This window comes from Macaca fascicularis, chromosome 5 (assembly GCF_037993035.2).
Source record: "Macaca fascicularis isolate 582-1 chromosome 5, T2T-MFA8v1.1".
NCBI classification, from domain to species: Eukaryota; Metazoa; Chordata; class Mammalia; order Primates; family Cercopithecidae; genus Macaca; species Macaca fascicularis.
The window spans coordinates 182,170,627-182,195,345 of NC_088379.1; positions in this window are offsets into that span (position 1 = coordinate 182,170,627).

Here is a 24,719-nt window from a genome sequence, read left to right on the forward strand (position 1 = left end):
TCCTCAGAAAAGCTTTCTCTAAACCTCAGGTGAGTTGGGGAGCCCCTGTGATTTTTCTCAGTTTAGATAAATCCTGTATATGTTCTTCCTAGAAATAATCACGATTGTAATGAAACCATGTAAATCTTGTTGTTGAATATCTCTCTTTCTTTTCTAAATGAATGCTCTATAAGAACATGGATTTTCTCTTCTTCAACACGGAATCCCCTGTGCCTAGGCCAGTGGCTTGAGTGTAACTGGCATTCCATAAATGTATCCTATTCCTTTATTAATTTTCCTAACTGCTCTTTGCCTGTTATTATATTTCTAAAAATACAGTCCTTGGCATTTTGCTGCTTTGCTGGTAAAGGCATTCTCTCCCTGTAGGCAAATGGACACAAAAATAAAGCTTTGGAAATCCAAATGACTACGGTAACAGCCCTTGGTTCTACCAGCCTGCTAAGTGGAACACAGTGGCCACGCATATTACACTGGAGGGAGCTGAAATCTCACACAAATTCTGGCTTCCCAGGTTCCCCATTTCCCTATAGACACTCCCCCACCCTTCATTAGAACTTTTTTCCTTCAGGTGGGTTACAATGCAATTGATTGTGATTAGAGTACTTAATCTATTCACTATAACTGATTAAGTTACTGCTTGATTGTGTTACAGCTTCATCCATTTACTGTGATTAGATTGTTGCTAGAAATATATGGATACAATCAAGCTTCTGCTATTGTCAAATTCCTCAGGGTGTTTCTGAATTTCTCCACATAATCTTTTTGTCTGTTCCTTGGGGTATGTCATTTCCACAGATAACTAATCTCATCTATTACGTTTTGAATCTTCTTGATTTTATTCTGAGGGCAACTTTATCTCAAAACTCCCGGGGTGACTTTCCTGCCCTCCCCAGTACTAACCATGCCTGACAAATAACTTATGGGGGGCACCAACTGTGCTTTTCTTTGCCTTTCCTACTGTCTATTCCTTCATCTCAGAGAGGCGGTGGCACAGATGCATTCATTTATAACTTCTAACAAAGAGTAGGAGACCTTTGTGTGAATTTTTCGTCAGGGGTCTGGAATGCAAGTTATGCCAACATCTTCACTATATTAGAGGAGCAGAACAGTCAGCAGCACAGTTTGTAAAGATAATAACAGTGAAAAGATTCGGACTATGCAATGCCCCACGTTAAGAAAAGCACATATGCACAACTCAGTTCATAACCAACCGCTTGCATCAGGCTCGCCTTTTCCAGGGTGAGGTGGGGTCAGTGGTGGCTTCCAGCACACTCCAGCTTTCCCAGCCATGGCGATGAGCCTTCAGACACAGAGAGAGGCTCACTTTCTAGCATGACAAAGTTGAGGCCAGTAGGCTCACTACGTTTTTTTGGGGGGGGAGGTCGACAGAGCAATGAGGCATGTCGTGTTTGTTTGTGTATTTGACTTTTCAGAGCCTCCTCTTGTGGATGAATGGCGAAGTTTCCTCTTGGTAATCACAGAAACCAAATGCCAGAGACTTCCCTATGGCTCCTCCAGAAACAGCGTGGTGTAGCGAGGCAATGCCTAAAACCTTGTTTTTCCCAAACAACACAAGAGCGTACAGAGGATCTCATGGTAAACATGGTAAATATTAATTAGTAATTGGAATTCTTTTGTTTGTTTTTGTTTGTTTGTTTGTTTTTTGAGACAAAGTCTCGCTCTGTTGCCAGGCTGGAGTGCAGTGGCATGATCTCGGCTCACTGCAACCTCCGCCTCCCAGTTCAAGTGATTCTCCTGTCTCAGACTTCCGAGTAGCTGGGACTACAGGCGCGTGCCACCGTGCCCAGCTAATTTTTGTATTTTTAGTAGAGACAGGGTTTCACCATGTTGGCCAGGATAATCTCAATCTCTTGACCTTGTGATCCGTTCGCCTCAGCCTCCCAAAGTGCTGGGAGCCACCGCGCCCCGGCCTGAAATTCTTTTAGTCTGTGAATATGGATTGTACCAGCCTTACATCTCTTGTATGCTGTTAAATTATTTTTTGGCTCGGGAGTCCTAGTTTTCCAGCATTTCTGGTATCTCTTGCATTCATACAGGCAGGTGCAACATTGTGTTCTGTCTTCAGGGCTACATCTAATTGCTTTCAAGAGAGAAAAAGGAAGTGAAAGTTTACACAGTGAAAGGTATACAAAACATATTTTTGTTTCACTTCACTACAAAAACTATAATCTGGTTTTTGTTTTTTGGTTTTTTGGTTTTGTTTTTGTTTTTTTTTGTTTTTTGTTTGTTTTTGAGGTGGAATCTTGCTCTATCGCCCAGGCTGGAGTGCAGTGGCGTGATCTTGGCTCACTGCAACCTCCGCCTCCCGAGTTCAAGCGATTCTCCTGCCTCAGATTCCCTAGTAGCCGGGACTACAGGCGTGTGCCACCACACCCAGCTAATTTTTGTATTTTTAGTAGAGATGAGTTTTCACCATATTGGCCAGGCTGGTCTCAATCTCGACCTCATGAACCTCCCGCTCAGCCTTTTAAAGTGCTGGGATTACAAGTGTGAGCAACCATACCCAGCCCAAGAACTATAATTTCTTGACACATAACCTAAATAACTTTACCAGAAATGGAAAACCAGAACTACAAACGCCTCTGTATGTTTTAATTTTAAAAAATAACTTTCTGAAATGTAACATCATATCATGAAGAAATTCTCTTTATTTCAATGAGTGGCCATGTTATCTGCACTTTAGAGGCTGAATAAAATTGTCACATACTTTGAGATCCTCAATAACAGCTTTAAAAATGTCTATTAAACATTATTTGAATATGAACCCAGGTATCCGACAGTCTCATGTAAGCAGAACGCTGTGCAGGAAATAAAACATGCTTTTGACAAGATAAAATATAAATCCCCAAATCCAGGCACTCCATTTCTATAACTTATTTTGGGGATGAACTCCTACCATCTTAAAGATGAGGATCAGATTCTGCTAATTAGTTCTGTGTACATTATTTTCATAAAACTGATTGGTCTTCAAGACTTTCAGAAAATGAAAGCAGAAATCAGAGGTAAGTGGAGAGGATGCTTATTGGTATCCATGCTGATAAAAGCTAGAAAGCACAGAAAAATGCAGGAAACCTCAAAAAGCAAAGACAGAGAATCCAACATATAAGAACTGTTATATCTTATCCAGATTTACAGTCATCCCTTTATTATAGCATGAAATACTCATCTATGTTCGTAGTAACAGCATTGAGGAATCAATTCAGTAAACACACTGGTACTCTATCTGCAGCCTAACATTTTATATTCAGCTCCTAAGATGTTCTGGCACATGCCCCAGGGTTCGACTGGCATCATGTCAAATGATACTATGAAAATCAGCTTCATAGACACGCAATGGAAATTAGGTACTTTACATTGTAATTTTTAATGAAACTATTTCAAGAGAAGGGTTAGAGAAAGTTAAAGGGTATCAAGAGTAAAGCAAGTAACCCAGTAACTGAGAGTTAAAAAAAAAAAAATGGATGAAGAAGCCATCGAAGATTGTAGAAAGGTCAGGAATATAGAGCTTTGAAAAATGGAGAGGTAACATAGTATAGCATCAGAATTCTAGATCTTCTGAAACTTGCAGATTAAAGATTTAAGAAGGCTATAAATGAGGTAGAGGTAGGATTTGATATAGAAAATGATTAAGATATAAATAAGAATCTCAGCATAGGCAAGATTCTGGTAGGGGATATATTAGAAATGTTCAGGAGTGGATGACATGAAGAGGGGAAATGGCAAGTTCAAGTCAAGGATAACTTAACTAGTTTTGGCCTTGGGAGCAAAATAAAATGAGAAAATCTGAAGGAAAAAAGAGCAAAACCAAATCCTGATCAGGCATAACTGGAAGGTAAATGACATTCTTAAAAAATGAAGAATAAATTGACAAAGTTTAGGAAGATAACAGATTCAAACTAGGAACTAAAAAAGGTGTCTACCTTGAAATAGGTTTGAGACCAACATAATCATTAGATATTCTCGTGAGAATCCATGGAATTCACTGGAAGATCCAAAATCAGGATTAATTGCACTCATGAAAGAGGCAATGAGTCAAGACTGTGAAATATTTTAAAAATTATAGAAAAATGCACCAAAAAGAGAGCTGTGCTTTGGAAATAAAGGCATGCATAATATAACCCAAATGGCGTCTTACTCCTGGAGGCTCTCCTCACCATTAAGGTGTCTGAAGCTCAACTTTTAACAAGTATACTTCTTCTGATCTTCTAATTAGAGTGTGTTCATGAGAAAGAGAAGAATACATAAGGACTTAGACAAAATTTTAAGAACAGATTGCAATCACTCCTGCCTTACCAATTAGACTTATTTTTCCAGATCTCCTCATTAATTATAAAAATGGAAATTATTGTACTTGGTGCTTTACAATAAATATTCAAGCAACTGGAGCTGTAAAATATAACCTGGCAATTTAAGTGATTGATTACAGGAGCGTAATGCTTGAGACATTTCTATTAGCTGAAAACCTGAAATATTTCTAGTAAAATATTTAACAAAAAGAAGGTCTCTTTAGGCCAAGTAAAACCAGAGCACTTGTAACTGAGGAAGCTGGATTCATCCTCTTCCTTCTGTCAAAAACATGTCATCAAAATAACCTTTTACCATGTTCCATTATGTAAATAACACACCTTTGTATAACATCATACATAAAAAGACTAGGAAAAATGAGAACTGATTGCTAAGTGAATTACTTCCAGTCATTAGAAGAAACATAGATTTAGTAACGTTCTGTCATTGTAATTGTTATGTTATGATGCTCAAGTTTGTCATTAAATGATACCTATGTGTGGACTATTGCCCTAAGAAACAAAAAGTGAACAAAATAAAGTAGTAAAATGAGCATTTTAAAGTGACTGTTTTTCACCAAAAAGATGTTATTAAATTACATGTAATTTTCAATGCATTAATATTTTTGTGGTTTCTAATCAACTTTCTTTAATGGAAAAGTACTATATCACCAGAAATCACACACCATTTCAAAATTCATTGATAGTTTATACTTATTATTGAAAGATGTAGCTGACCTGGTCATTTTATTTAGTTGAAAAGAAAACAATAAAGCCAAACATAATTTTGCATGAGTCTATAATGAAAGTGTTTTGGAATGTGTAGATTTAATTGTACCCAATCTAACAATATCAGGCACAGTTTCCAACTAGAGGGAAAAGGCCACAACCCTGTCTCTGTACATGGCCTCCTTCTTATACGAAGTCTTGCTAGAGTCTCACAATACAAACTGCATTTTATATTTCTTTTGATATTGACTTAAATAGCTTGCTATTGACAAAGGAAGAAATAGGTCAAAGAAACTGCTACAGTCACATCAAGCATGTTCAGGGCTGTAAAGATTCAATTAATTGTGCACATTTCTCTGAAGTGAGCAGTAGCAAATCCAGCCCTCACCACATGCTTTTTGGTCTGCCTGGTTTTGTACTGAGCCATACTTTAAATTATTTGTCAATATTTATAATTGGAAGATGTTCCTTTAAAAGCCTAGATGTATGGATTGTCTTTAAAAATGAGAGATGGGCCGGGCGCGGTGGCTCAAGCCTGTAATCCCAGCACTTTGGGAGGCCGAGGCGGGCGGATCACGAGGTCAGGAGATCGAGACCATCCTGGCGAACACGGTGAAACCCCGTCTCTACTAAAAATACAAAAAAATTAGCCGGGTGTGGTGGCGGGCGCCTGTAGTCCCAGCTTCTAGGGAGGCTGAGGCAGGTGAATGGCTTGAACCCGGGAGGCGGTGGAACTTGCAGTGAGCCAGGATCGAACCACTGCACTCCAGCCTGGGTGACAGAGCGAGACTCTGTCTCAAAAAAAAAAAAAAAAATCAGAGATGGATCCACATTCCCCCATGGGCTCCCTCTTTTTATAAGGTACTTGATCACTTTTGCCCCAGCCCTAACTATTCCTTGTTGTCCCTCTAACACTGAGAGAACATTCATTGTCCTTAAATATCTTTCTAGCTCACACCCATTTTACTTCTCACATTTATGTCACCTGCCTGGCAATGCATGTGTGTTTGATGCCCACTCTATGAGCCTAGAGGATTAGCTTTGTCATGCCATATTCCTGGACCCACAGTCATTTCCTAGAGTCTAAGTCTGCAGATACCATCTCTCAGTGCTTGGAGTAACTTTGAAGATTTTTCTCTCTGTCTTTTATGTTATACATTTTACCTGAACAGTGAAAAGATGTGGGTTTATTTTCATTCAGCTTCCTTACTTAATTCCTTCCTTCAGTGAATGTTCTGTTTCATATTTTTAAACAGGTGGTCAGGCAAATGTCGCCTTAGTTCTGAGACTATAGAAGAACTTTTCAGCTGTACCTGGAGAATGTAAAAACTACTGCTTAATAAATAAGTGGTTAGTCAAGGAGAGAGGGTTTTTCTGTTTTTCATACTCTACTTGGTCTTAACAGGCTCTTATTTTTCAAGAGTAGTCTATGATAACTTACTTTGGCATTCTCTCCATGAGAGCTAAAATTCAGTAACTCTATCAAGCTGGCTGCTTATTGCTCTTCTGTGAATGGCATACTCTGTCCAATCTATTTCAAAGGACAACACTGCAGTCATAACATATAATGCAAATATAATGTGGCAATCTGACTTTCAAGGGGTACTTCCTAAGAAGCCTGTTTAAGCAAGGGCAGCATGCCACAATCAGCCCTTGTGTGTATTATATCAAACCAACTTAAGTGTTACAGAATAAAGTAACAATCTTAACTTTCTCAAACACAGATCATATCCCAAAGACTGAAAATGTCTTGTTCTCTACAACCTTTCGCTCATAAGCTTAATTCTCTACCTTTCCCTGAGCATGGTTTGATGCTCCTTAGGCCCTAAATGGAGAAGAGAGTCCTTCTTTCATGGCTTCAGCTCCGCTTAAAAGATTTATGGTAGGTGACTTAGTCCTGCTGCTACAACAAAAATACACCAGGCTGTGCAATTTATAAACACAATACATCTCTTACTCACAGTTCTGGAGACTGAGAAGTCTGAGATCCAGGTTCCAGTAGATTTGGTGTCTGGTGAGAGCCTGATCTCTGCTACCAAGACGGCACCTTGTTACTGCATCCTCACATGGCAGAAGGATAAGGCAGCTCTGTTCAGCCTCTTTTATAAGGGTATTAATCCCATTCATGAGGTTGGAGCTCTTACAAAATGACTTGTTTCACAAAAGACCCCATTACTTAATACTATCAGGTTCCGACACGTGAATTTTGGGGGGATGCCAATATTCAGACCATAGCAACAGGTTTCTCCCACTCTTCCAGATATCAAACCTGGAAATGTACATTGTATAACACACCCAAGACCAAGAGGATAAACAGAACTATGGAGGTGTATGAGGAGATCCTCATTCAGGCGGGGCGCAGTTGCTCATGCCTGTAATCCCAGCACTTTGGGAGGCCGAGGAAGGAGAATTACCTGATGTCAGGAGTTTGAGATGAGCCTGGCCAACATGGTGAAACCCTGTTTCTACTAAAAATACAAAACTTAGCTGGGCATGGTGGTGCAAACCTGTAATCCCAGATATTCAGGAGCCTGAGGCAGGAGAATCGCTCGAACCTGGGAGGCGGAAGTTATAGTGAGCCAAGATCATGCCACTGCACTCCAGTCTGGGCAAAAGAGTGAGACTCCGTCTCAAAAAATAATAATAACAATAATATAAATAAATAAATAAATGTTTAAAAAAAATCCTCATTCAGTGTGTCAAAGATAACCATCACCTGATATAACAATAAAGATAGCAGTCAGCCAAGTTATCACAAAGAATTTTTGGGCAATGAACAATGACAGTACCAAGCAAAGCATGATCTGCTTTCTAATGTTCATCCTGAAGACTTAGCCTCTTCCCAGCATCTTAGATATCATCACGTATGTGTCAGTAGCAGTCACTCAATGACAGCGTCTCAGAGTAAATTCTGACTCCTTGCCGTAAAAATCAGAACAATTTTCCCTAGAGCGGTCAAACTGTTTGCATCTTCCTCTCTACATATCACAATCAAATCTCTGATTCAGGTCACACTAGTCTGTCTCATAGCTGGACGACTGTAGTTTTCTCCACTGTGAAAATCACCTCTTTGGTCTTTCAGTTCTGCTTGACTGTGTCAACATCTTACTGGCTTCCTTTGACCTTCTGTATCAAATTCTATTTCAGCTCCCTAGGTTTCTGTCTGTTTACTCAACAGCATTGCAGCACTCATCTAGCCAGGCTTTGCCACCTGCCCCTTAGATTTAGAGCAGCAGTTCTCAAATGTTTTGGCCTTAGAACTCCTTTACATTTTTGAAAATTAATGAGAACCAAAATGTTGATGTGTGTTAATTCCATCTATCACTATTCACTATATTAAAACTAAAATGGAGACATTACAAAAATATCTACTTATAAACCCTTCACATGTTGACATAAAATATTTTTATTAAAAAACTACTTTTTCAAAACAAAAAGCAAGAAGCGTTATATTGTTTTACATTTATGCAAATCTCTTTAATGGCTGGCTTAAGAGTGTTGGATTCTTGTTTTTGCTTCTGAATTCCATGTTGCAATGTCTTCTTTTGGTTTAAGTTCCTAAAGAAAAATTCCGCATATGCCTCACATAGCTATATGATTGGAAAATAGAAGAATATTTTAATTGCGTTCTCAGATAATGTTGAATTTCCTTCTTTGATATGACACCAAAACTTGACAAGTGATAACTTCTTAAAACAATATGCAATGTAGAAACTGAAACCATATCAATGAACTTGTTTCCGTGTGCTGCATTAAATTCCACTGCTCTGTCTTGTGGTCAAATAGGGGTCTTTTGTTCATGTGTAATATTGTACATCCATGCATGTGGAAAATGTTGACTGATTATGCAGCTCTTACAAATGTTGATGATTTTATTACACAATATAAAAATACTTATAATTACTGATCTCATAAGAAAAGTCTCTAAGTAGTGGGAAGCTGTTAAACCTCATGGTTGTGGATGTATTTCAAAATGTAATTTTTGCATGAAACTCTAATTTTACTACTGACAATAACACATACTGATAGCTATTCCCTTGAGGTATCAGGCTTACATCATTTATTGTCAATAAAATCTCTGCCAAATATCCAAGTCCGTATAGTTTGTGTGTTAGCCATTCTTTCAAGTAAAAAGAGTGCTTATGAGAACATTGACTCGCTTTAGCTCACAACTCAATCGCACAAGTGTTTTTCCTCCAGACATACTTTAGTATGCAGCAGATGCACTTCATGCAAATTCTCATTTTGTCAAAGAACAGAAAGTGAAGGGTTGACATTTAATCAAATTAATACTTTTTCTGCTTCATCATCAAGGGCATTCTTAAGAGAAACTAGATTCTTTTTCTTTTTAACTGCAAGTGTGTAGCTGTAAAAACAAATGATGACAGTTAGTACAATTTGGTGTCACTGTCTTGATTCGTGCTAAAGCACCAGCAGTTTTACCCATCGCTGTTTTTGCACCAAATGTCAACACAGAGAAGCACTGCAGATATCAACACAAGGAAAAGGCAAACAATGTCCTAGCATTACTATGAAAAGAGTTATGACGTCATAGACCATGTGAGAGTGTTTCCGGAACCCCCAGGCCCTGATGCACTGTCCGGAGCTGCACGCCCCGGCCATAGCGAATAATAATTGAGGATTAAACGCCTGAGCTATATTCATTTCCACCCCACACCTTCTCCCTATCTTTGCCTTTTTTCCCCTGTACTAATACCTCATTAAAGATGGCGCTCTTCCTGCTTCTTCTTCACTCACTTTTCCCGCGCCCGGGGAAAATTGTTACTTAATAGCGCAAGCCCAACATGACGTCCGACCGGAGAAACCGAAACTAACCTGGCCACGCCATCGGCAATGAGATCATTTCCGCCTTAGCCCAACCCCTTCCCTTCCAAGTGTATATAAGGCAGTGCATTACCGCCATTAAACCAGACTTGATCAGAGCACTGTCTTGTCTCCATTTCTCATGTCTCTTGTTCCCCAAATTCCCACCCCCTCTTCCAGGGCCTGCTCTGACTATCCCGCGGGCCGGGATAATGCACCACACTTGGAGAAGTGCTGCCTTGATGCAGGGGATTTCAAACCCTGGTTGCCAATTAAAACAATGTAGAGAGCTTGTATATATACACATACATACACACACACAAACATATATGCATACATATCCACATATTAATCCATATCCATATATTAAATATACATACATATATACCTATACATTACATATATACATACATATACATACATGTATACATATACATGCACATTACATATGTACACACATATACATCTACATACATATATGTGTACATCACATATATGCATACACATATACATACATATGTGTGCATACATGTACATTACATATGTACACGCATACATGTATACATACATACATATACATGGACATTGCATATACACACACACATATACATACATATTTTGAGATGCATCTATATTTCTCAGGCTGGTCCCGATCTCCTGGGTTTAAGCAATTCTCCCACTTTCAGCATCCTGAGTAACTAGGATTACAGGTGTAAGCCACCACACACACGTAGCTTTTAAAAAATACATATGCTGGCTGGGTGCGGTGGCTCATGCCTGTCATCCCAGCACTTTGGGAGGCCGAGGCAGGTAGATCACAAGGTTAGGAGTTTGAGACCAGCCTGGCCAACATGGTGAAACCCCATCTCTAATAAAAATACAAAAAATTAGCCAGGTGTGGTAGTGCACGCCTGTAGTCCCAGCTATTCAGTAGGCTGAGGCAGAAGAATCACTTGAACCCGGGAGGCAGAGGTTGCAGTGAGCCGAAATTGTGCCACTGCACTTCAGCCTGGGTGACGGAGTGAGACTCCGTCTCAAAAAAAAAAACAAGAAAAAAACAACAAAAAAAATATGCTTAGGTCCCAACCAGACCACTTAAATGAGAATCATTGAAAGTATGACCCAGGAGTCAGTGTTTTTTTTTTTTTGAAAGGTTCCTAGGTGTTTCTACTAAGAACAAGGTTGAGAAACATTGGTCTCTGTGGTATCTGAACCAGTTTTCAATGCTATGTCCCCTTCTTCCTTGTTTTCTTATTCTAAGTTTCTCCAAGTTCTTTGATGTGCTAAGTACACTTATCTATGACTCTTCTAACTCCCTCAAATCTTATATTCTTTAAGAAATCTTTTCAGACCTTTTTTTTTTTTTGGTAGACAGAGTCTCCCTCTGTCGCCCAGGTTGGAGTGCAGTGGTGCAAACTCGGCTCACCACAACCTCTGCCTCTGGATTTAAGCAATTATCCTGCCTCAGCCTCCCGCATAGCTGGGATTACAGGCGTGCACCACTGCATCCAGCTAATTTTTGTATTTTTAGTAGAAACGAGATTTCACCATGTTGGCCAGGCTGGTCTTGAACTCCTGACCTCAGGTGATCTGGCTGCCTCGGCCTCCCAAAGTGCTGGGATTACATGCGTGAGCCCCCACGCCCGGCCAGTGATGCAATCTTGGCTCACTGCAACCTCCTCCTGGAATCAAATGTCCTCTCACCTCAGGCCCTGAGTAGCTGGGACTACAGGCATGCACCACCAGGCCCTGCTAATTTTTTTGTGTGTGTGTATGTGTGTATTTTTTTAGAGATAGCATCTCACCATTTTGCCCAGGCTGGTCTCAAGCACCTAGTCTCAAGTGATCTGCCCACCTAGGCCTCCCAAAATGCTGGGATTACAGGTGTGAGTCACTGTGCTCGGCCTTAAAATGATTATTAACTAATATATGAACTTGTTGTTGGAAAAGAATATACATTTTTCTTATATTTTCTAATAAGAAGGTACAGAAAATCATATTGTAATTTATTACATTCCTCCTCCCACATAGCACTTTGCTAGATTTTGAATTTTACTTAATAGGATACTCTGGCATCATGTGGACAAAGAGTTAAACTTGTTTCTATAAATGACAAAATAGCTCTCTCTATATAAGTGACAGAATTTCCTGATGAAAGTTAGACCATGAAGCAAAGGTTAATAGTATAATAAAAATAACGTTTTCTGGCCAAGCGCAGTGGCTCATGCCTGTAATCCCAGCACTTGGGAGGCCGAGGTGGGTGGATCATACCAGGTCAAGAGATTGAGACCATCCTGGGCAACATGGTGAAATCCCATCTCTACTAAAAATACAAAACTTAACTGGGTGTGGTGGCGGGTGCCTGTGGTCCTAGCTACTCGGGAGGCTGAGGCAGGGGAATCGCTTGAACCCGGGAAGCAGAGGTTGTAGTGAGCTGAGATTGCGCCACTGCACCACTCCAGCCTGGTGACAGAGTGAGACTCCGTCTCAAAAAAAAAAAAAAAAAAAAAGGTTTTCTGTTTATAACATCTTTTCCTATGAAAAACTTAAAACACTTATCAAGACAACCTTTTATTTTTTGATGCTAACCTCTCACATCTGAGCAAACTCTTCCCTTAAAGAAATAAAAATGGCCAAGAGTCTCAGATGACTAATGACACTAAGAGGGCTGTTGCCAACCATCAGTATCCAGTTCATGGGCCACAGTTCACCAGCCTCCAGCCTGGTTGATAAAACTATGCCCAGTGATAAAACTATTCACAAAATATCATTTGAACACTTCACTATACGGAATTTAAGATAAGAATTTGGGGATGGGGGAAAAGGTGTTTTTCTCCCTTCACAGAGATTGTAGTTCTCAGCTGTTATCAAATTGTCTGATATAACCCGAAAGAGTAACTGCTCTCTTTCAGAGTCTGAAAGAGAAAGAGAATTCCTCCAGGTCAGAAGAAGAGGATAATGATTTTTTAAGAGTATATCAAGAGATTGATGACATGAAGAAGAATTTCAGGCAGGCAAAGGAAATGGCTGGAAATAAATGTCTCAGTCATAACTGGTTTTCCACAGTTGTCTTTCAGAGCTGCCACAGGGAACAACTTCATAGCCTTATTGAGCATGAAGCAGTTAAAGTTTCCATTAAAATTGGCTAAATTCACTCTCCGGATGCTTTCGGACAAATAGTAAAAGGTCAGCCCTGATGTTTAACTGACTTCATAATATCTGCTTTTCTTTTATTTATTAATATTATTTTCACTTTCTTTTTATTACCATTGTTTCAAATATGTTACTTAAACTAACTACACATGAGAATGTTATGAAATAGTGAAGTAATATTAAGCCAGTCCAAGCATGACACTTCTTTCCATAACCACCTTTATATCTAATTGCAGTCCTCGGCTTCCTATTTTCTTATTGGACCACTAGGCTGGAATGTCTAAACTGTGTAAATTCAAGCTCAGTAGGCTTTTATCTGTGACAGTGCCTAGTGCCACTTTGGGACACTTTCTTGGAGAAAAAGTTACATCTGTAATTTTTTTTTATTTTATTGCCTTTTCTTCCTTGCAAATGGTTACCTAATGACACATTAACCTGTCAGATTATTTGGTTACTTTCTGTTTCAATCATTTCTATTCATTTAATTTTTCACATCCAGTTTTCATGTTTACTGAGCAATTTTGATGTTCAGTTTATTTTACTTTCCTCACACTACAAATTTCTTGTTTGCAGTCTCCTGCCTTATTTCCAGTTTAAAAAAAAAAAAAATCCCTTTTCCCTCCCTCCATTTCCCCTCCCTCCGTCCCTCTCTCTCTCCTTTCCTTCCTTCCTTTCTTACTTCCTTCCTTGCTTCCCTCCTTCCTTCCTTCCTTCTTCCCTCCCTCCCTTCCTCCCTTTCTTCTTTACTGTCTTTCTCTCTTTTTTCTTCCTTAACTGCTTCCTTGTTTTTCTTCCTTACTTCAAAATCATAGGGAAGGCTCACAGATACTTAACAATTATTCAGTTGTTAAGCATTCAAATGGTAAGCATGTAAATGCTTACCATGTCCTAAACACTGTGCCAAGCCCATACATATACATTTTTTTTAGTTTTCATAACCATTCTCTGAGGCAGAAATTATCATTCCCCTCATTCTGCAGATATTAAACCTCACGCTTAGAAAGAACATGTAAATTGACCACGTAGAGTCAGTGGCAGAGTCACAGACAGAATTGAGCTACGCTGCCTTTCCCCATAGGGTGAGATTCTCAACGATTCTGCCTGTAATGCTATCTCTGACCATAGCTGCAAAGTGTCCTTTAAAAAAGAAAGAATAATTGTCCCTGATGATATTCACCTCAGAAAAATTAAAGTTTATTCCAAATATCAGAGGCTTCCATTAATAGAATTTTATAAGACTATGATCCATAAATGTGTCCAAAGCCAACCTGAAGTCATTTATGATTTTTACACTTACTGTCTCAAAATAGTAGACTTTTCTAGAAGTTTTATATACATCCTATTAGCTGCTCTTCCTTTTAGACCTTTAAAGTTTCCCTCGTTCATCACCCCTTTCACCTCCATGGCATTTTCCAGACTCGCTGCCAAATCTCTTCACTCCCTTCCCTTTCTTCTAACATTTTTGGCTTCTGTCGCATCTCTTCTCCACTTCAACTTTGCAGAGTCCTAATTCAGTTAGTCGAATGTCATTCACTGTCTCTGCTTTCTCTTGATTTCTGTAATTGCACTCCTTATGACCCTTTTCCCGTCCACCATATTCTTCTGAAAGTACAGATCAAATAGATGTCCCAACTTATTTCAGATAGGAAAGCTTTGATTGGGCAAATTATATTGTAAATAACGTGAAGGCTGGGTTGAAAGAAAAGTATGAGACTAAAAGCAGGAAAGCTCTTGCAAGAACATGGATAAGAGGCAGTAAGGTCCACTGGGGGGAACCGTGGGCTGTGATGAAAGGAACGCAGACAAATATGGGTTAAGATCCACTGCTGCCCACTCGCCAGTTCAGCTCGGTGGCCCTGGGCAAATCACTGAAGGTCTTTGAGCTTTAATGCTTTCATCTTCAAGATAACGGTTGTAATATCTATCTTCCTTGTTGCTTCAAGCGTCAAAGGAAATACATTTATTTTGGCTTACAAGAGACGCTCCAGAAGTTGCCGTCTTCGCCATCTTGATTCGGAGCAATTCACTTGCAAAGAGAGATACAGGAAACAAAGAAGAGAAGAATAAAAGAATGCCAGTAGGTTCACTTTAAGAGATTCGAATATCTTAAATTATCTCTGACTTTCTCAATTCTTAGATTGTTCCTAACCTGCCACAATATTCGTGGGTTTTCTTTGTCTTGTTTTCATTTGGAAAAACTTACCAGCTTTGAAAAGATATGTTTTTGATAATACTAGCCTATATTACTTGCCAGCGAACTGGGCTATTTGTGAGTTTCTCTGTGTAAGAAGTTGGAGCGGGGGTAGTGACGGGAAAAGAAAAAAAGAGGTTAGAGGAAGGCAGAAAGATGGGCAGAAGAAAGGTGAGAGTGGAGGGTGGCAAGAGCCAGGAGTTACACAATCTTTCTTTTTGATTCATAGCACACACTTTTCCTGAGTTTGCTCCGGGGGGTTTTCAAAGACTGTACAGATTTCCTGCTGATTATTGACTCTGCTTTACAATTTCAGCATTTTGTCATAGTTTGTTTTTTAAAGTTGAGTAACCAAGTGGATGGATTTTTAAAAAGTGCTTCCTCTCCAAGAAGACATTGATATTAGGACTTAACCCACAGATACTTCCAGCAAGGATTTCTGTTCACTGCTCAGGTTCAAGCCTATACCCATTTATCCTTCCCTAAACTATTCTAGCCCAAGGAGAGATTTTATCAGTGTAGTATGGATAAAGTCTTACATTATAAGCAATTACTGCATTTTTGTGTTTGCATTTCTCCTTATCACTACCAATCCTTCTACCTTAACATAATTTATCCTTGGCAAATCTCTGCAATATATTTCATTGCCAGTTTTGAAAAAATTATATGGACTAATACAAAGCACATACTTTACATGGTTCGATTTTTATGCTATGATGGTATCTGTTTTTCTTTGCACAATGCTATTTCTCCTTCCATCTTTTTGACTCTTCCTGTAGACTTTCTAATCTGCATGCTCCATGCCCCTTTTGATCTTCCAATCATTGACATTCAAATTATTTCCAAATTATTTCATTTGCTGCCATGCTTCTTATTCAACCTTCAATGTATTTATTTATTTTATTTTATTTTTATTTTTATTTTTATGGAAACAGGGTCTCACTCTGTCACCCAGGCTGGAGTGCAGTAGTGTGATCTTGGGATCTCAGCTCAGTGCAACCTCCGCCTCCCAGATGCAAGCAATCCTCCCACCTCAGCTTCCTGAGTAGCTGGGATTACAGGTACATGCCACCACACCCTGCTAATTTTTGTATTTTTTGGTAGAGACACGGTTTTACTATGTTGGCCATGCTGGTCTTCAACGCCTGACCTCACATGATCCACCCTCCTCGGCCTCCCAAAGTACTGAGATTATAGGCATGAGCCACCATGCTCAGCTCCTTCAGTTTATTTTTATTAAGGCCTTTAATATTTGTTTGAAAGCATTTATGCAAACTTGGCTTTCTGATTTCCTACCACAGTAAAATTGACTGATATAATAAATAATTTAGTCCTATAATTTATTATAACTGATATAATAAATAATTTAAGGAGAAAATAAATAATTTTCTCCTTAAATTGTCTACACAATGTCTTCATTATTTTTAACTGGGCCTCTGAATATAAATCTTATATTTTTACAAAATTGGCTTTCCAGAATTTTTAGTTTACAAATTGTTTTTCAATATTTAACTTATTGGGTAGAGGGAGCTAAATTTAATATTGTTTAGGGTGAAGTTCATCCTTCCTCAACCAGCATAGTGAGCTATGTCATGTCAAAGGTACTATGTCAAAGGTACTATATCATGGAGACAGTAATGCTCCATCAGAGCAAACAAACCTTTGATGAGCTTTTGCAACTGTTGAGAATAGAGAAGGAAAAATGGGCATGAGAGCAGAAGACCTCTGAGAGACAAAATGACCTTAAAGCCATACATGCAAGGAGCTCCCTACAGGGATTTGGTTAGGGGGAGGTAGATAGAGATGAAGATGTGCTTTTTTATTTGTTTCCCATCTACTCTCTAGTCACTCCTCTGAGCTATTTGGATGGGTTGTTTTAAAAAGTCTGGATTGGTTGTGGGGACATATTAAAGTTCATTAGATATTTGAACTAATCTTTTTTTTTTTTTTTTTTTTTTTGAGAGAAAGTCTTGCTCTGTTGCCCAGGGTGGAGTGCAGTGGGGCTATCTTGGCTCACCAAAACCTCTGCCTCCCAAGTTCAAGCGATTCTCCTGCCTCAGCTTCCCAGGTAGCTGAGATCACAGGCATGTGCCACCACGCCCAGCTAATTTGTTTTTGTATTTTTAGTAGAGACAGGGTTTCACCATGTTGGCCAGGCTGGTCTCAAACTTCTAACCTCAGGTGATCCACCCACCTCGGCCTCCTAAAGTGCTGGGATTACAGGCATGAGCCACCACGCCTGGCCTGAACTAATCATCTTTTCATTTTCACTGTATAAATACAGCCTACGAGGGATTACTCAAATATTATAATACAGAATATCTTAATTTAATGAAAAAGTTAGAAACCAGTGGAAATAATTGTTTAACATTGATATAATGTGTTACCAGAAATGCTATGAGGATTCAGAAAAAGAAGACATTGGTATGAGCTAGTATTTTCCAGATAATCTTCACACAACAGTAAGGATACTAGTGAGACCTTAGGGAAATGTAAGCTCTGAACTAGTAAGATAGTTGTTCTAGGCAAAGGAGGTTCCTGAAGCAAAAGTGTGGAGACGGGATTTCCCCTGGCCTATATGCAGAGGATGGAAGGAAAACTCACCTCAAATTATGGAGCCCATAGTTTGAGGACAGTGAGACATCATCACATTGTACAGTGAAGGGTCAATTGATGTGGGATCTTGAATATGAAACTAAGGTATTGGGATGGGATCCAATCATTTAAGGAACTAGATCTAACTCTGTAGAAAACTACTGAAGAGTTTTAGTAGAGATGTGTTTTATGAAGATTAGTTCATGAGCAGTGCGTGCTATATGGATTGGAATGGGAGAAAATAGGAGTATTTGCAATACGGATGGTTCCCAACTTATGTAGCTTGACTCTTCCATGGGCTTATCACGGTATTAAATGCATCTTAGACTTACGGTATTTTTTACTTACTGTGGGTTTATCCTGACGTAATCCCATTATAACTCAAGAAGCATCTATAATCCAGACATGAGGCAGTGATAAGAGTCTACACTATTGTAGACTATAGTAACAAAAACAGTAGGATAAGAGACAGGAAAAAGTCAAATACACTTGGTGCCTGCCTAGATTTGGAAAGCCAAGCAATTTGAGAAGAGATACTTCTAAGGAAATAAGAAGCAGTTGCCCAATATTTTAATAGAACTTTTTTTTCACCTTCCTTCTCATACTAAATTTTGAAGCTGGGGTAAAATTGAAATGGAAAAAAAATTATACTAACATCCTCCTGAAGAACTAAATATGATCAAAGAGTTGATAGTTTTAAGGCAAGGGTATTGTTTTTATTCTATAACTCAAGATCCACTTGTAAAACATGATCATTGTTACTGTGTTATTTGTATATTGAGTAACATTTTCTATGATTTGTGTATTAACAGCAAATTAGAATAAGTTTTATCCAGTGGGACTTCAAAATGTCATTAGTGCTAGTTCCTTAGTTCCATTAAATGCTTTTTATTGAACGCAAAACAAAACCAGTACCCTACTTTACTTTTGCCACATTACTTTAGGACAAAATCCTTGTTTTCTTTTCTTCTTCTAATGTTAAAACATAAGACCTAATTCTCTTGTTCACACCTTCTATGACTGACTTTCTAACAAGGACTTTTGTGAAAACTTATGACTCTATTTATTGCTCCTGGTTTTAGATAATAGACTTAACTTTAAGAGAAAAAGTTATCTTCCAGGCTGTTATCTGGAAGACTAGATTTGCTTAGAAATATTTTTTTTTTTTCTCTAAAATACCTTCTTATCACTCATTATCAGATACCTCACTGAGCAAGAGGGGTTAATAGCTACCTGCTTGCTGTCTTGCTCTTTCATGTCAATTTAAACGTAGGCAGAAAATATAATTGTATCCCAGGGTCCACTGTCACCATCTTGACCAACACTAATGAGGACATTACAAAAAGTGCTATTATTGTGATTATCACAAAACCATGCATGAGTCCACAGCTGCTTTTAAAACTGCTGTTTCTTTCCATTTATTCTTCTAAGCTTAATTGAACAAATGATATTTAAATATTGCATATAAACGCATGGTATACAATAGGGATTTAAAAACTTGTGGATATCCCTCACTACATTTGAACATTAAGAGCTGTCTTATTTGGATGTTAATAATAATTAACACTTATATTCCACTTATGTACAATTCTAAAGATTTTAATATGTTTACTTCTTTTATCCTAACAATAACCCTATGAAGTAAATATTTTATTATTGCCATTGTCCAGATGAGGAACCTGAAGACCATAGAGGTTAAATAACTTTTCCAAGGAATGTGCCAGAGCCAAGATCTGAAACCAGATCATCTGGTTCAAACGTCGGCATTCTTAATTAATATCGAAACTCATAGCTCATAGCTCATGGCAAATAACTCACATCTCATGGCAAATTCATAACTCATATCAAAATTCACCTTTCATAGTTCAAGCTAGTCCTAGTCTATTCTACTTACACAGTACTAGTTTTTGTTATTTATTTATTTATTTATTTATTTATTTATTTATTTATTTTTGAGACAGAGTCTCATTCTGTCGCCCAGGCTAGAGTGCAGTGGTGCGCTCTTGGCTCACTGTAGCCTCCATCTCCTGGGTTCAAGCGATTCTCCTGCCTCAGCCTCCTGAGTAGCTGGGACTGCAGGAGCGTGCCACCACGACGGGCTAATTTTTGTATTTTCAGTAGAGATGGGGTTTCACCACGTTGGCCAGGATGGTCTCGATCTCCTGACCTCGTGATCCGCCTGCCTCGACCTCCCAAAGTGCTGGGATTATAGGCATGCGCCACCACGGCCAGCCTTGTTATCTTAATTGCTTAATATGTGATGCTCAGAAATGTATTTTAAAGTGAATTCATTTATTCATCAGTTTCTACAAATGTTGAGTGAGCCTCCGCTGTCCACTGTGCTTAGTGCTGAAGGTGTTGTGAGCAATAAGGCAGACAGGGCTCCACTATCTGGTGGGGAAGAAATGACAGCTCCACAAAGACTTTCAAGAGAGCAGTAAGTGGTATGGTTGGAGAATAATCAGGACGCCACTGAGGGATATGAAAATATTTAATGGAGGGAAGGCTTTACCCTATGGCCAACGAGATGCCACTGAAAAGTTTTGAAAAGAGAAATCCCTTGATCCAATATACATTTTAGTAAGGTAAATCTGCCCTCAGTGAGGAAGAGGCACTGGAAGGAAGCAAGAATAGGAGAAGAGGGCAGCTACGACAGTCATCACAGACAGGAAATGATGGTGGCCTCTGCTGAACCAAAGGCAGAAAAGACAGATGAATTCAAGGGAAGAGGGAGGTGAAACAACTTAGAATTTTCATGGAGTCAGTTTAGAAGCAGTAAGCAGAAACTCCGGGTTAAGGCTTGAAATACCGGGTAAGTGAGAGTGTCATTTACCGAATTAGAGACTGCTTTAAAGGATTGAGTTGGTAGGCAAAGCTCATGAAAAAGGAATTCAGGTAGTTAAGGAGGTAGCACAATGTAGTGTATGCTTTGCAATGATTCCCAAACAAAGTAATTTAAGAAAGCTGAGAAAACACACAAATCTTTTCCAGGCTATGGCCAGGTGCAGTAGCTCACGCCTGTAATCCCAGCACTTTGGGAGGCCGAGGTGGGTGGATCACCTGAGGTCAGGAGTTCAGGATCAGCCTGGCCATCACGGAGAAACCCCGTCTCTACTAAAAAAATACAAAAAATTAGCTGGGCCTGGTGACGCATGCCTATAATGGCATCTACTCGGAGGCTAAGGTAGGAGAATTGCTTGATCCCAGGAGGCAGAGGTTGCAGTGAGCTGAGATTGCACCACTGCACTTCAGCCTGGAGACAGAGCAAGACTCTGTCTCGGGAAAAAAAAAAAAGAATATTTTCCGGGTCCTTATAATTTATTGATGCCAAAGAGTATATGTTAAGGCATTAAATATTTATCACTATTATCACTATAACAAAAACATTACAATCTAGAAGCCATTTGTACTCTGGATAAGAACAGTATGGGCCAGGCGCGGTGGCTCACGCCTGTAATCCTAGCACTTTGGGAGGCTGAGGTGGGAGGATCATGAGGTCAGGAGTTCCAGACCAGTCTGGTGAAACGCTGTCTCTACTAAAAATACAAAACATTAGCCAGGCGTGGCGGCACATACCTGTAATCCCAGCTACTCGGGAGGCTGAGGGAGAAGAATTGCTTGAACCAGGCAGGTGGAGGTTGAAGTGAGCCAGATCGAGACACTGCACTCCAGCCTGGGGGACAGAGCAAGACTCCGCCTCAAAAACAAAAACAAAAAGAAACAAACAAACAATAAAACAGTATGGCAGTACTACTGCCATAGATGACAGTCACAGGTTAGGGGATCAGAGGGACAGAGAAGTTTCTGCAGGAGCCCCGCTTATAGGAAAGATGCGGGAAAACACAAAGCTGGGTTAGGGTGGTCTGGATTAAGAGAGAGGCCATGAGTTGGGAAAATCAAAAGTTTATCAGCTTCCAAACCACCACTATTTGCAGTCCTCCTGTTTGTCCTCTGCCAGCCCATGCTTCCCCACTCTCCCATTCTGCCTGTGGGTTGCCCCTTTTAGCCCTGACCTCTCTCCCTTCTCTCCTCCTTCCACCCACCCCAGTCAAATATCTCTACTTTGGTAATTAAGAATGATGTTCATTTGACTAGAATATTCACACCAGGGAATGGATGAGGCTTAACCCCTTCAGAGATCGTTTCCATTTTAAAGCTGTAAAAACGAAGAAAAGAAATATTGGGAAAGAAATGGTCAGATCTTGCATTTTTGGCGACCTCATATCTGCTTTTCTAGAGGGTCAGGAGATGAAAATTATTCTGGTTGCCTAATTTATAGCTATATGGATTTGAATTGCTGCTTTCCTCTTGCTTCTCTCTGACTTGTGTGCGAGGGAAGTTTGTGCCCCTGTGCGCGAGGGAAGCTTTGTGCAGAAGGAAGGCAGGGAGCAAGTGTGGTTTGTGGTGAACGCTTTCTTGTGACCTTTGTTTTCAAGAATCCTGAGCTCCTCTAGGGGTCTGTACTAGAGCAGAAGGCAGGGAGACCAGCGCCTTTGAGCACAGTGCTCTGGAAGGAAACCACTGCAGTGTGAGCTCGGTGGACTGGACCCAGTTAGAGGGCCTCAGCTTTGTCCCAGGCTGTGAGGGGCACAACAGCAGCAAAGCTGAACCTCAGAGGATACGTGGGTCCGAACATGAACACATGTAAGGCATATGGGTGGGCTGGTCATAGGAGTGTCCACATCTAGGCTGCTCTGGGTGAGTCTCCCCCTGCCTAAGGAACATTGAGGACCCTAAACTAGAAGGGCCCTCATAATGACGGAGATTGAATTCCCCATCAGGCAGTTAGAATGGGGCTCAGAGACTAATTTGTCTTCAAGTAAACAACATTACTTAGTATATGGGGGTGTGTGGATTCAAATGTATACTCAACAAGAATCAACTTTAGAGCCACATAAAATCAGCTTTAGAGTCACATAAAATCTCCTTTCATCACCAACTTGTAAATGATCACAAAACAAAAAGTAGAGCAAAATTCACAATCATCTAGGCAGCAGTGCAGGTATTATTATATCTCTGCTGTCTCCATGTTCTCTGTATCATCATTTTACTCAAAGCTAGGCTTTGAGGAATTAGTCAGGTTTCTTTCAAAACTGAAAATACAAATGTTAACAACTTCTTAAAAAACAAACAAGCAAAGAACAACAACAACGACAACAACAAAAAAAACAACAGAGTGTCTCCCAATAGTCCTAGCTCAGCTATTTCCTTTTCACATATTACCTTTCACCTGCATCATTTTACATATTTGCAATTATGTCTTGCAGACTGTTTCTTTTCTTTCTCAATGCCTATGAGGGTTAATGCTCCAAACAACCTGCTGAACTTGAGAAGAACTGACAGAAGATATCTATCAATTAATTAGTTCCAGAGAATTCTAGAGGAAAAATAAGAGTGGCTTACTCTGGTCATTGTATGCTACACAAACAAAGGCTAAAGGGAGATTTTAAAGCATATCACTGGGTAATTGCCTGCTATTCAAATCCTGAACTAATGCTTTATTCCCTCTACTTTTTTTTCTGCCACATATTTTCTTTTCCTGAAACACCTTGAGTTCTCCTAATAACCTGGATTTTTAAATTCACTCAGGCCTATGTTGGCCAAATACCTGAACTTACAAGATTCCTATTTTGTACTATCCTGTTGCTCTTCCTCCATTTGCAGATTGATAGCACTGGAGGCCAGGTGCGGTGGCTCACGCCTGTAATCCCAATGCTTTGGGAGGCCAAGGCAGGTGGATCTCTTGAGGTCAGGAGTTCAAGACCCGCCTGGCCAACATGGCAAAACCCCATCTCTACTAAAAATACAAAAAAAAAAAAAAAAAAATAGCCAGGCATGGTGCCACATGGCTGTAATCCCAGCTACTCTGGAGGCTGAGGTGGGAGAATTGCTTGAACCCAGGAGGCTCAGGTCAAGGAGACTCACTGCCTTCTTGAACCCAGGAGGCAGTGAGCCAAGATCACACCACTGCACTCCAGCCTGGGTGACAGAGCCAGACTCCTCAAAAAATAAAAAAAAAATAGAGAAGGTACTGGATAAAGCAGGTCTTGATTCTAGTTCTCCTTCTGCCTACTTTTAGGAGCTTTGTGGGCAAGCCATTCAGCCTTTACAAACCTCATTTGTTATCAGCAAAATGTGAATTACAACTAGCGATTCTATCTCCCAAGGTGGTTGTGAGGATCAAAAGAATCAAAGCTGGGAAAACACTCGAAAAACTTTGACATGGAACACAAATGTAAGCTATTGCATAAAACCAAATTAAGTATCTTAAATTTAATTATACTTTTTCCCATCTGTCATTTATAAGCAGGTCACCTGAATGTAAAAAAATAATTGATACAGAGTAATGTGTGTGTGCATTCCATTCTGGCCATAGAGCATACTGAGAAGACAATGCTGTAATTCACTGCAGTAGTTAGGGGGAATGTTTTCAATCCAATGAGGTGATCTACTTTCTTTCCAAGCAGCTTTTTAAAAAGGTACCAAACTGCCATTAAGTGAAAAAAATAACTATTTTTATAAACTTCACAGAAGTTGACTCCTTTATCTTTCTTGTCATTTGCACAGAAAGTAAAGTGCACAAAAAGCACTGAGCTCACTTACTTGAGAAGCCAGCTGATTCTGTTTTCTCTGCTCTTTGGAATCACCACTTTTCTTCTGCTGTTATTCTGTGTGGGCTTAACTAATGGTAGAATGGCAGTTTCTTAATCAAAATTGTTTTATTTTGAACACAAAAGCAAATTAAGTAGATTTTTTAAAGAGATGGAATCACACAGAGTTTATCTTACCTCCAAAGGAATGGATTGGGTTTGGTGTTTGAGTTTTATAGGCAATTTATCATAAATTCAGGTCAGATATATTAATAAGTATTACATTTGGCTCAAATGAAAGCAGAGGGGAAATATGACGTTAGGGAGAGTGAC